Below are 12,643 nucleotides of genomic sequence, written 5' to 3' on the forward strand. Positions count from 1 at the left end.
AATAGACCAGACAAGAATAGGACATCCCATCGTCACATTATAATCCACACAGGATCAATTCAGACCAAGGAAAAGATCCTTAAAGCTGTCAAGGAAAAAAGATCAGTCATCTATAAAGGAAAACCAATTAGAATCACTTCAGATTTCTCAACAGAGACAATTAAAGCAAGAAGAGCCTGGAATGATGTATACAATGTCCTAAAGACAAACAACTATCAACCGAGAAGAGATAAAGAAGGTTACTACATACTAATTAAGGGATCTCTCCTTCAGGAGGATATTAAAATTCTAAATATTTGCCAAATAATAGTGCACCCAAATTTATCCAAGAAATACTACTTTAAATCTCACATAGATCCAAAGACATTAATTGTTCGGGAATTTAACACACCACAATCTCCACTACATAGATCAACTCGGCAAAAACTCAACAGAGAAACCGCCGATCTAAACAAGTGCATACATCAACTGATTTAGCAGACATCCAGCGAATATTCATACAGCAGCATCAATTACTCTTTTTACTCAGCAGCACATGGAACATTTTCCAAAATACACCACATTTTAGGTCACAAATGAAACTTGTCAAAATTCAGAAACATTGAATTCACATCTTGCATTCTCTCAGACCAAAAGGGAATAAAATTAGAACTCAGCACAAAAAACCACCAAAGAAAGTCCAGTAAAATATGGAGGCTGAAAAACACCAGTGGGTCATGGAAGACCTTAGAAACGAAGTTCAAATGTGCATGATATTCAACAAAAATTAGCACAGAGATTATCTGCTCCTCTGGAACACAGCAAATGCACGAGTTAGAGGAAAGTTTATAGCTCTGAGTTCCTACATCAACAAATTGGAGAGATCTGAAACAACAATTTAATGAGATCTGACACTCCTTGAAAAAGAGCATCAAGATAAACCCCCATCCAGTTGATGGAAAGAAATAAAATTAAATCAGAATTACATGAGTTAGAATAAAAAAAAAAAACCATAGGAAGAATCAACAAAATGACAAGGTTCTTCGAAAAAATTAACAAAATTGACAGTCCCTTAAAAAATCTTATCAGAAAAAGAAGAGAACACACCCAAATAAATAAACTGAGAGAAGAGAATGGAAACATCACTACAGACACAACAAAGATTCAGAACATTATAAAGGAATACTGCTCAAAACTTTATGCTAATACGTTTGAAAACTTGGCAGAAATGGACCTTCTCCTGGCAAATATTGACATGTCAAAACTAAACCAAGATGAGTTAAACCAGCTTAACAGGCCCATATCAAGCATTGAGATAGAAACACCAATGAGAGACCTCCCATCTAAGAAAAGCCCAGGAACAGATGGTTTTACAGCAGAATTCTACAAGGCCTTCAAAGCAGAGCTCACACCAATACTCCTCCAACTCTTCAATGAAATTGAAAGAGAAAGTTCACTACCGAACACTTTCTATGAAGCCATCATAACGCTCATCCCAAAACCCTCATCAAAGAAAGAGCACTATAGACACCTTTCTTTGATGAACATTGATGCAAAGCCTCTCAAAAAAATTTTGGCTAATTGATTTCAACAATTCATCTAAAAAATCATACACCACGAGTAAAAAGGATTTATTTCAGGGATGAAAAGCTGCTTCAATATACGCAAATCAATTAACATAATTCATCACATCAAAAAGAGCAAGGATAAGAACCACATGGTTATCTCAATAGATGCAGAAAAAGCCTTTGACAAGATCAAATACTCCTTTATGGTGAAGGTCCTGGAAAAATTAGGAATCCATGGAACATTCCTCAATACAATAAAGGCTGTGTATGACAAAACTACAGAAAGCATTATACTAAATGGTGAAAAACTAAAGCTATTTCCTCTAAACTCAGGAACGAGACAAGGATGCCCACTTTGACTGCTCTTTAATCTAGTATTAGAATGCCTATCTACAGCAATAAGACAAGATGTGAACATAAAGGGGATCCCAATAGGGAAAGAAGAAGTAAAACTCTCCCTCTTTGCAGATGACATGATCTTGTATTTAAAGATTCCACTCCCAAGTTACTCAAGGTGACTCAAAACCTTGGCAAAGTAGCAGGGTATGAAATTAACCCTCAGAAATGAATGGCTTCTCTTTATGCTAACAATGAGAAAATTGTGGCTGAAAGTTGGAAAACAACTCCATTTGTAATAGCCCCACAAAAATTAAAAGACCTAGGAATTAACTTAACCAAAGGAGTGAAGGACTGCTATGATGAAAACTTTAAACACCTGAAAAAGGAAATCAAAACAGACTTAGAAAGTGGCAAAAACTCCCATGTTCCTAGATTGGAAAGATCAACATCGGGAAAATAGCAATACTCCCCAACGCTATCTATAAATTGAATGTGACACCTATCAATACTCCAACCTCATTCTTCAAGGAAATAGAAAATGCAATCCAAAAATTCATATGGAACAATAAAAGACACTGTATAGCAAAAATGATCCTTAACAGAAAGAACAGTGCTGGAGGAAAATCAATACCAAATTTCAAACTCTTCTAGAAAGCCATAGTAATCAAAAAAGCTTGGTAATAGCACAAGAACAGTCTCGAGACCAATGGAATAGAATTGAAAACCCAGAAATGAACCTAGAGACCTACATCCATCTAATCTTTGATAAGGGAGCTAAAAAAAATAGAATGGAAGAAAGACAGCCTCTTCAGTAAATGGTGCTCTCAAAATTGGTTAACTACTTGTAGAAAACTAAATCTAGATACTTATATATCACCCTGTACCAGAATCAACATCAAATGGATCAAAGACCTCAGAGTAAAAGCAGACACTCTGAAACCATTACAGGATGGAATTTTAGAAACCCTAGAGCTCCTTGGCACAGGTTGAAACTTTCTTAATAGAGACCCAGAAACACAAAATATTATAGAAAGTTTGGACAAATGAATTGCATGAAATTTCAGAGCTTCTGCATGCCAAAGGACATAGCTAGCAAGATCCATAAAAAGCCCTTAAATTGGGAGAATATCTTCACTAGCCATACAATGGACAAGGGTATCATATCTAAAATATATCTGGAACTCCAAACAATTAAATCCCCCAACAACAAATCCTCAAAGAAACAACTGGCCAATAAATAAGTGGACTAAAGACTTAAAGAGAAACTTCTCTGAAGAAGAAAGAAAGATGGCCAATAGACACATGAAGAAATGCTCAACCTCCCTAGCCATAAAAAATGCAAATCAAAACAACATTGAGATACCACTTCACCCCAATTACAAAGGCTGTTATCAAGAACTCTAATAACAACAGATGCAGGAGGAGATGAGTATAGGGGAACCCTGCTGCATTGTTGGTGGTAGTGTAAACTTGTTCAACCACTTTGGAAAGTGGTATGGAGTTTCCTCAAAAGACTCCACATAGAGCTCCCCAATGACGCAGCAATCCCACTTTTGGGCATTTACACAAATGATCACAAAAAGACCAAACTAAAGCTCCCAGCACAACTATGTTTATGGCAACATTATTTACCATAGCTAAGCTTGGAACCAACCCAGATGACCCTCAGTAGATGAATGGATCAAGAATTTGTGTTATGTATACACAATGGAACTCCTTGAATCCATCAGAAAGGATGACATTTCCCCATTGTTAGAAAAATGAAAGTCTTGGAAAAAATTATATTAAGTGAAGTAAGCCAGGTCCACCTACACATAGGCCCCATGGTTTCCCTTATTGGTAATAAATAGTATATGCCTGAGACAAGCAAAAAAGGTAAGATTCGTTGATGTTATTTGAAATGTATCCCAAGATAAGTATTCAAATATTTTTTCTTTCATACGATTGTTTCTAGCATATTTATAAGATGAATTTTTGTTGCTTTGTATATTCCTCCCCCACGATATAACTCTTGTTTTCACTGTATTTTATGTTGATATAATTTGTGGAGGGGGAGGGAAAAAACAAATCGTTTATAAAGGAATAGAGTTGGATCCATTATAACAATGACATGTACAAGATGTTATGTCGAAAAACGAACTTTAAAACTTTCCAAGGAGGGGTTATATTGGGGGTGGTAGGAGCGGTGAGATGGAAAGGGATAGAAAGGGGAAACAAAGGAGGAGGCAACAATGCTTGATAAGAAATGTACTCATTATCTTGCCTATGTAATTGTAACTCCTCTGTATGGTATTTTCAGAATAATAAAAGAAACCTTCATACATATTCATGGTATACGAATTCTATGTGCTTAGAAGGGTCTTTTTATTTTCACAGCCGTCTTTGGCATACACAGACAGATCATGGATTATAGGAAGATAATAAATTTCCAGATGCTTGCCATGAGGAGTGAAACCTATAGTTTTTTTTTTTCCCCCAGAGACTTCCCTTTTTATGAAAGAAATATGCTGCTTGATGCAGGATTTCATAAAATTACATTGCTAGGAAGAACTTAAACAATCATCCAACATTACAGAGTTGAAAGAGATGAATTGATCTCCTGAAAAATTTACTTTTGTGTCAAATAAATGCAGGCTGCCATAAAGAGGGTAGACTTTAGAGAAACATGGTGAGTTGTACGTAAATAGGTGATTAGTTGATTTTGTTAATTGTGAACTAATACAGGGAAATGAAGTACAGCAAGGTAAAAAAAATAAAGAACTCTGCATTGAAATACTCATTCGTGTGTGTGCACACACGTGCCTGTACACACACGTGCATGTTCATTTGCTCATGCATGCATTCATCATTTTGCCATAGCATCTGTGCCCAAGGATAGTGGTCTACCAATTGAGCCACTGCTGCACTTCTGTTTTTTTGGAGATAATCACATGTTTTTTCATGATTGGACTGGCTTTGAACAGTGGTCTTCAGATCTCTCCCTCCCGAGTATCTAGCTAAGCTAATTCACCCTGTGAATAGCTAGATAAATTCTGTCTGTCCTCTATGCTTCACTGCTCTTTTATTCTTTTTCTGAGGTAATCACAAGCCTGTCTTATATATGTCTAATTGCTTTAAAAATACTGTTACTGCTTGGCACCATGGGCTCCAATCTGTACTCTTAACTACTTAGGAGCCTTGAGAACAAATACCAGGGCAAATTTTAGGAGAGTTCCTTCTCAATCTATACCTGGGTGCATTGGATCATTTCCACCATCCTGCACTATCTAAAGACTAAGATTGGAAGGACTGCAGGATCCAGGAAGCTAGATAAGTTGGTGTGCAACTCTGATGCCATTGATGATGGGAAGGATAAAAGGACAGATCAGGTGCGTGTTCGTGTGGAAAGGGAACCCCTATCCTAAAATTTACCACTGATATAATGCCAGCCTAGCAAGAACAATACCCCAAGTTGAAATCCTCACAGTTTTCCAAAACCAAAATAAGTACATACATTAACATCCCAAAACTTAGTACAATCTGTTCTTTGCTCTAATATCATCTTTATCTGATTATCATATGATGTGACAGAGTAGTTTCTTCATTAAACTTATGATATATTTTAAAAGACCTAGAAAATTCTTTCTTATTAAGTGCAAATGAATGGCATATTGCCTCTTTTCTTACATATTTGACTGCCACTAAAAATCCATCCAATGATTATTATAGTAATATATTCTGATTTATTACTTTATTTGTAACAGATTTTAAATATTTTGCTTTTCTGCTGAAGTTTAAGTATTTAAATAGTATCATCAAAATATATTCCTTGGTTACTTGGGGCAGTTTCTTATAAAGTTTTTAACTAATGGCTTCTAAGAATTCTTAATTATTATATTATTTGTTTTATTTTTAATTTCAATATAATTTTATTGTTAAGGTAAAGTACAGAGGGGTTACAGTTGCATAAATAAGGTAATGAGTACATTTCTTTTGGAGGGAACATGGTTATCACCACCATCGATTTTTTTGGTACACTCAAACAATTACTGATGCTTTTGCTGTTAGTATTGTTCAAATGTACTTTTGCTTTCTTTGTTCATGCATTTTTTATTATAAAATTGATATAAAAAGGGTTTACAGTTACTTAAGTAAACTAACGAGTACACTTGATTTTATTTTCTATATTTCAAATTTGATCTTAATTACTTATTTTCTTGCTTTTTAAGATAATTTTTTTCAGAGTAGTAGGATTAGTTAATTTAATTTTGCATGATTTTTACACATGTAAATTATTCACATATATGTTACTTTTAAAATATTTAACATGTGAATATTTAAAATTATTTTCTTATATATGGTTGGTGAATTTAAATAAATTGATTTTCTTATAGTTCGAAACATATTTTTCCAGGTAACAAATAATTACTGTATTTTCAAGAAGCACATAATATATTAAGAAAGGCTTCATTTCCTGGTCACTTTTTTGTAAATATTTGAATTAAAAAATACTTGAAAATTTAAAAAAATACTTGTAAATACTTGAATTAAAAAAAAGTTTGAGGTGGGCATGGTGATATGTCGCTTCCATTTTCTACCTATGGTAGGAACTGCGATTAGGTTTGTAATTCAGGAGAGCCTGAGAAATTATGAGACCTTATCAAAAATATCCAGAGTGAAATGATAAGAGATATAGCCACCCATAGCGAGATATAGGGCACCTGGTTATCATATTCTAAATCTTGAGGTTTAAATACCAGTAACATTAATCTTTTGTCAAAATTAAAGGATACATGTTTCAAAATGTTTATTATTTAAAACTTATTTGCAAAGGTTCTCATGTCTTCTATTTGTTAATTTTCAATTTACTTAATCTATGAGAATCCAAGTATATTGTGACTAATTGATTTCTACTAAACGTTTAAATAGTACGAGCAATGTTATGATTTCATATATTAACCTATTTTTATTATTTATAATAATTTCCTCTATTTAATATTATAATATTAATATTCCAAATGTGTATGTGATATGTGTGTGTATGTGTGTGTGTGTGTGTTTATGTGGTTTGTGTGTGTGTGTGCTTTGTGTGTCCTTTGTAATGCTTGGGAGATCACACCATTATTTCACATATGCTAGGCCAAGATTTTACCACTGAACTATACTGTGTAGTTATAATGTAAATAGTGTTTTAAATTATGACTTTTAAATATTCATTCCTAGTATGTTTTTTCAAAATTACATATGATTAAATATAATCCATTTTCTATCCATGTTAGCAAATGTTATTGTAATTTTATTGTTGTTTAGAATATTTCCACTGCTTTTTCACTTCCAAATTCTTGTGTTTGTTATTGATAAAGGTTTTACTTTGCCTCTTTTCTCTCTTCATTCTTTTTGCCTTTAGAGTTTAGCTATTGTTTCCTTTATTTCTTTGGAAATGAATTATCATATTCCTATTACAATTTATTTACATTGTAAGAGGTCTATAAAATGCTTTATTTTCTATTTTATTTTTCCCATCTTCTCTGACTCTCAGTCCACACTATTAGGTGGATTAAAAAGAAACTTGATTAAGGACACTTTGATTATTTTTCTCCTTCCCTTCTCTGAAGTCTTTCTGTTTTTGAAACACAGTAACAATGACATACAGCTCCTAGGTGGTCCATCATTCTATCCCCTCTCACTCTTTCTGTAGTACAGCTCAAGTCGTTATCATTCAACTTGATTATGCTATTGTATTATCTAAATATTAACTCATTCCTAAATTAATTTTAGTTGTTTTAAGCATTCCCTAAAGACATTTTCCCTATATAATATCTGGGGTCTTGTGTTTTCACAAGGTGCAAAATATGAGTGACTATCAAGCATCTAGATATCTGTAGAATATTGGTCCACCTGCTAAATAAACTTGTATGTAAATTCAAGGAATACAGGTTAGTCAGAACATTCTTGTAAAATGGTGTAGCTTAAGCCCTCAAACTAGATTTGAATCTTATTACCGTCTTTATTAGTGAAAGAACCGACACATAGAAGAATGTAACAGATTTATCAAAAATAAACTCTTAGTTTTATTGTCAATAGATTTTGAAAAGGATGCCATGACTTAATGAAATAAAAATCGAATCTTAAAAGGGTGTATTGGCACTATTGCCTTTCTAGTTTTAAAGAATGATCTTAGACTACTACCTCAAATCTTATACAAAAATTTAAAATAAAAAATGATTATCAACTAAATGTGAGTTTTAAAAACCTACAAAACATAAATGTAAAAATTCATGAAAATGGATCAGTAAAGGTTTCCAAAAATTTGACATGGAAAGCATTAGTGGCCAAAAAAAGCAAGAATAAACTAATACCAACTGATAACCTTTCTTAATTCTATGAAAGTAGTGAGAACATATCTAACAGATAGAGGACAGATATTTGTTAATGCTACAATGTTAATGCTACAATGATCCTGAAACTTAAGTACTTTTATATCTTCCAATTCTGTATAAATTTTTCCCGAATAGGATATTCCTATAAAGAACATATGTAAATAGTCAATAGGAGGAGCATATGAATTTAGGTTCTCTTTAGTATCTAAGAAAAAAGAAAAAGAAAACTCACTAGTATGACCATAATATAAAAAGATGACACAAAATATAGTAATGCATTTGTGGAGAAATTGATATACTCTGCATAGCAGAATGATTTGTGTAATACTGTAGTCATTTTAGCAAGCAAGTTTTCAAGTCTTCAAAAGGTCAAAGAGAATTATATATGCTCTAGCCATTACACTTCTATGTATGTAAAAAAGAGAAGTAAAAAAACTTGTATGGATCGGGAATGTAGTTCATTGACAGTGCACTTGGACAGTATGAGTGAGAACCTGGAAATAATTCCCCAAAACAAATTTTGAAAAGACACCCTATAGAAGATGTATGCAGGACAAATTCCTGTAACTCAATTTTATATCTATTTTAGTATCTGTTCTAAAATTTATAGCATTTATATTTGAAGAAAAGCAAGTTTGTTAAAATTAGGCTTGGAAAGCCTATGATTGTACAATTCACTTTCAAAGCACTAAAATGTATACAATGAAAGGAGATAATATATTGAATATGAAATTCATGTCAGCAAAAAATAAAACCATAGTTCAAAATTCTTCACACAAGAAGGTTCCGGGAAGATGGCGGAGGAGAAGCTGGAATCTGAACAAGCTCTTGCATAGAAAACAGTTTCAGAGTTCCAGTGAAGAGTCCCAAGCCAAAGAATCACACCAAGTGTGCCATCACAGGACAGAGAGTTGGTCAAGAGAGGGGAAGCCAAGCAGACACATCTGAGAGCTTGCCAGCAGCTGCCGCTGCGGCGGCAGGGTCGCGGCGGTGACCACCGCCGCGGGGTCATACCTGAGACACAGTCCAGGACGAAGGAGCCAGACGCAGTGGACTAGCGGATTCTACTCAACACCAGCAAGAACTGACAAGGAGCGGACAACTTCATCCTGCACTTTGCAGACCAGAGACGACCCAGGATCCAAGACTCGGCGTGAGTAGAAACCCAACGTCCTCACTCCTCTCCCCCCCAGCACCGGTGATCTCCATCTTGGATACCGACAAAGCTCGGAGGAGCGGCTAGCTAAAGCTCAGGCCTTGGAATAAAACGAGTCATTTAGCAGGTCACAAGAACTTAATGGCGAAGTGACCTGCCAGACTCAGCTCCATCCAGGGAAAAGTCACCCAGCTCAGGCGCCAGCCATTGGAGTGGCTCTCCTCACTGGATAACCAGAGCCAGAGGCTGCTCCTCCCTATAGCAGCCACCAAAATCAATTGAAAAACAGAAACCCTGAGAATGGCTCCAGGCTGGGTGCTGGGAGTTTTTTTCAAAAAATAGCCACAGGGAAAAGCTACTGTTTGTTGAAAGGCCTCAACTCTACCAGAAGCTAGCCTGCATCCCCCTCTTTTGTGATTCTCAAAGCAGATCACCCTCCCAGTAAACTAACCTAGGAGGGGGATCTCAAAATCTTGGGTAAAGCAGAGCATTTTTCTGCCTGTTCCAACAAACTGACTTAAGAAACCAATCAAGCCACAGGACCTCAAACTGATCAGCGACTCCAACAAGACTCTGGTTACAGACAAAAGGGAGATACAGGATTCTTCCCACCCCTCCCCCCCCAAAAAAATCAAAGAACTTTTTTTTCCTTCTTCTTCTTTTCTTTTTCTTTTTTTTTTGTTTTTTGTTACCTTATATATATATATATAAATTTTTTTCCTTTTCTAAAACTTTTATTAATCATTATTTTTTGCCTCTTCTGAAAAAAATAATTCTTTTCCAGTAACTTTTTTTTTTCTCCTCTTATAATTTTTATTTTAGGAATATGTGAATGTGTGTTTTCCTTTCTTTTGATGTATTCTTTCTCTTTTTCTTTCATTCTTAATTATCTTTTTGTTTTTTGTCTAGCTCTACTGAACTTCTGATCTTTTCTTCTCACTTTCCTATCATTTCCAACTTTTCCTCTCTTTTGTTCTTTATGTGACTTAACTCTTGTCCTGCACATCCTCAGATATACCCGTAGTTAACTAGTAGACCCTATCCCCCATTGTGTACACACTTAATCCACAAACTTATTACTCAATACAAAACCTCTGAGACTTAAATTCCTTAATAGCAGTACTACCTTCTTTATACCTATATAATACCTTAAGCATTTTTTTAAAGTTTTTCACATCTCCTCTATGTTCCTCCCTTTCTCTCAACATATTCACATTCCTCTCTAAATAGATGGTCTTTTAATCTCTATAATAACATTTATTTTTACTTTTCTATTTTTTTCTGATCTCTTTTCATTCCCCTTTCACTTTCTTCTTTTTCTCTCTCTCTCTACTTGCATCCTACCCAACCTATTTCCTGCATTGTGATTAGGAAATAGTTAACTCTCCCTGTGCCTCCCCACACAAATCTATTCCTATTTTTTACCCACATCTCTCCCTAACCCTAATAATTTCTGGTTTTCCAAATTCTTCTCTGCGGTTTGAAGCCCATTAACATATAGTTTTTTGATGTTGAATAGATGTATCTGTTGAACTAGATTGTATCTGTAGACTATTGACTGTACAAATGCAAACTTTGGATGATGGTTGCCTTAAGATAGTGTTCTAGCACAAAACTGGTGCTATCTTCATCTCAAATGGGCAGAGTAAGCCGGAAAAACACAAGAAAAATGGCAAATTCGGGTATCTCAATTCCCAATCTTGATAATCAGGGGTTAGAACAGGTAATGAATAATCGAGAGGAGAGTTCCCAAATAGCTCTACAAACACTGCTGGCAAACATGATAAATGAGAAGCTTGACAACGTACAAAGGACTCTGTATGAGAGTGATAGGGAGAGAGAGGAGGCATCCCAGAAGTTTATACAGGAATATCATAAGCGTGAGGAAGCTACTCAAAAACTGGTACACGATTTGCGTGAACAACTTGAGAATACTCAAAGAGAAAGGGAGGATTGGCATGAGCAGGCTGAGAACACTCAAAGAGAACTGCAGAAATCCCACGAACGGGAGGAAGCTAATCAAAGAGTAATACAGGAATTGAGAGACCAGGTAGAGAACACACAAAGATCACTAAAGGCATTCATGGAATCCATTAACAAAGAGCTGAAGGAAGTCAGGGAGACCACAAAGGGAATGCTGAATGGAACCCAACAGAAGGAATGGGAGTCCAAAGAAACCATAAACAATCATCTAAGTGATTTGAGCACAAACACTGAACACCAAATTAAGGAAGTAAAGAAATTCATACAAGACCTAAAACAGAGCTTCAACAAAGAACTAGAAGCCATCAAAGCTGACCAATTAGAAGGAAAAGAGATAAAAAACAAAGTAGAGAGTCTTGGCCGCAGGTTAGACCATGCAGAAGATCGAATCTCAGGGATTGAAGACAGCCTAGATATTATAGAGAAAGAACATACGACCATCCAAGACAATTCCAAGAAATATGATAGATCAATCCAACACCTGGAAGACACCATCAGAAGGCCTAATCTAAGGATAATGGGTGTAGAGGAGCACCTAGAAACAGAAGTTAATGTTGTAGGAAATTTGTTCAACAGGATCCTAGCAGAGAACTTCCCAAACATGCAAAAAGATAGGCCTGTTCAGATACAAGAAGCCTTTAGAACCCCAAATAGACCAGACCAGAATAGTACATCCCACCGTCACATTATAATACACACAGGATCAACTCAGAACAAGGAAAAGATCCTTAAAGCTGTCAAGGAGAAATGGGTAATCACCTATAAAGGGAAACCAATTAGAATCACCTCAGATTTCTCAGCAGAGACAATCAAAGCAAGAAGAGCCTGGAATGATGTATGCCATGCCCTAAAAACAAACAACTATCAACCAAGAATACTGTACCCAGCTAAACTCTCCTTCATAACTGAAGGCCAAATAAAAACCTTCCATAGCAAAGAAAAATTGAAACATTACATCTCCACCAAACCAGCCCTACAAAAGATTCTTAAAGATGTCCTACACATAGAAAACCAACAAGACCGCAATAAAGGCCAATAAACTGCACCCAAACTGAGAATCCAAGAAGCATAGGAAGAACCCAGTTTTCGCAGCCCCCAAGAAGGTAGATAACATGGCAGGAACTCCCAAATACCTCTCAGTCCTATCTCTTAACGTTAACGGACTGAACTCTCCAATTAAGCGACATAGGCTGTCTAGTTGGATTAAAAAACAAGACCCTTCTATCTGCTGCCTGCAGGAGTCACATCTTGCCCATAAA

This window comes from Dipodomys spectabilis, unplaced genomic scaffold (assembly GCF_019054845.1).
Source record: "Dipodomys spectabilis isolate Male_0828 unplaced genomic scaffold, ASM1905484v1 ptg000386l, whole genome shotgun sequence".
Taxonomy (NCBI): Eukaryota; Metazoa; Chordata; class Mammalia; order Rodentia; family Heteromyidae; genus Dipodomys; species Dipodomys spectabilis.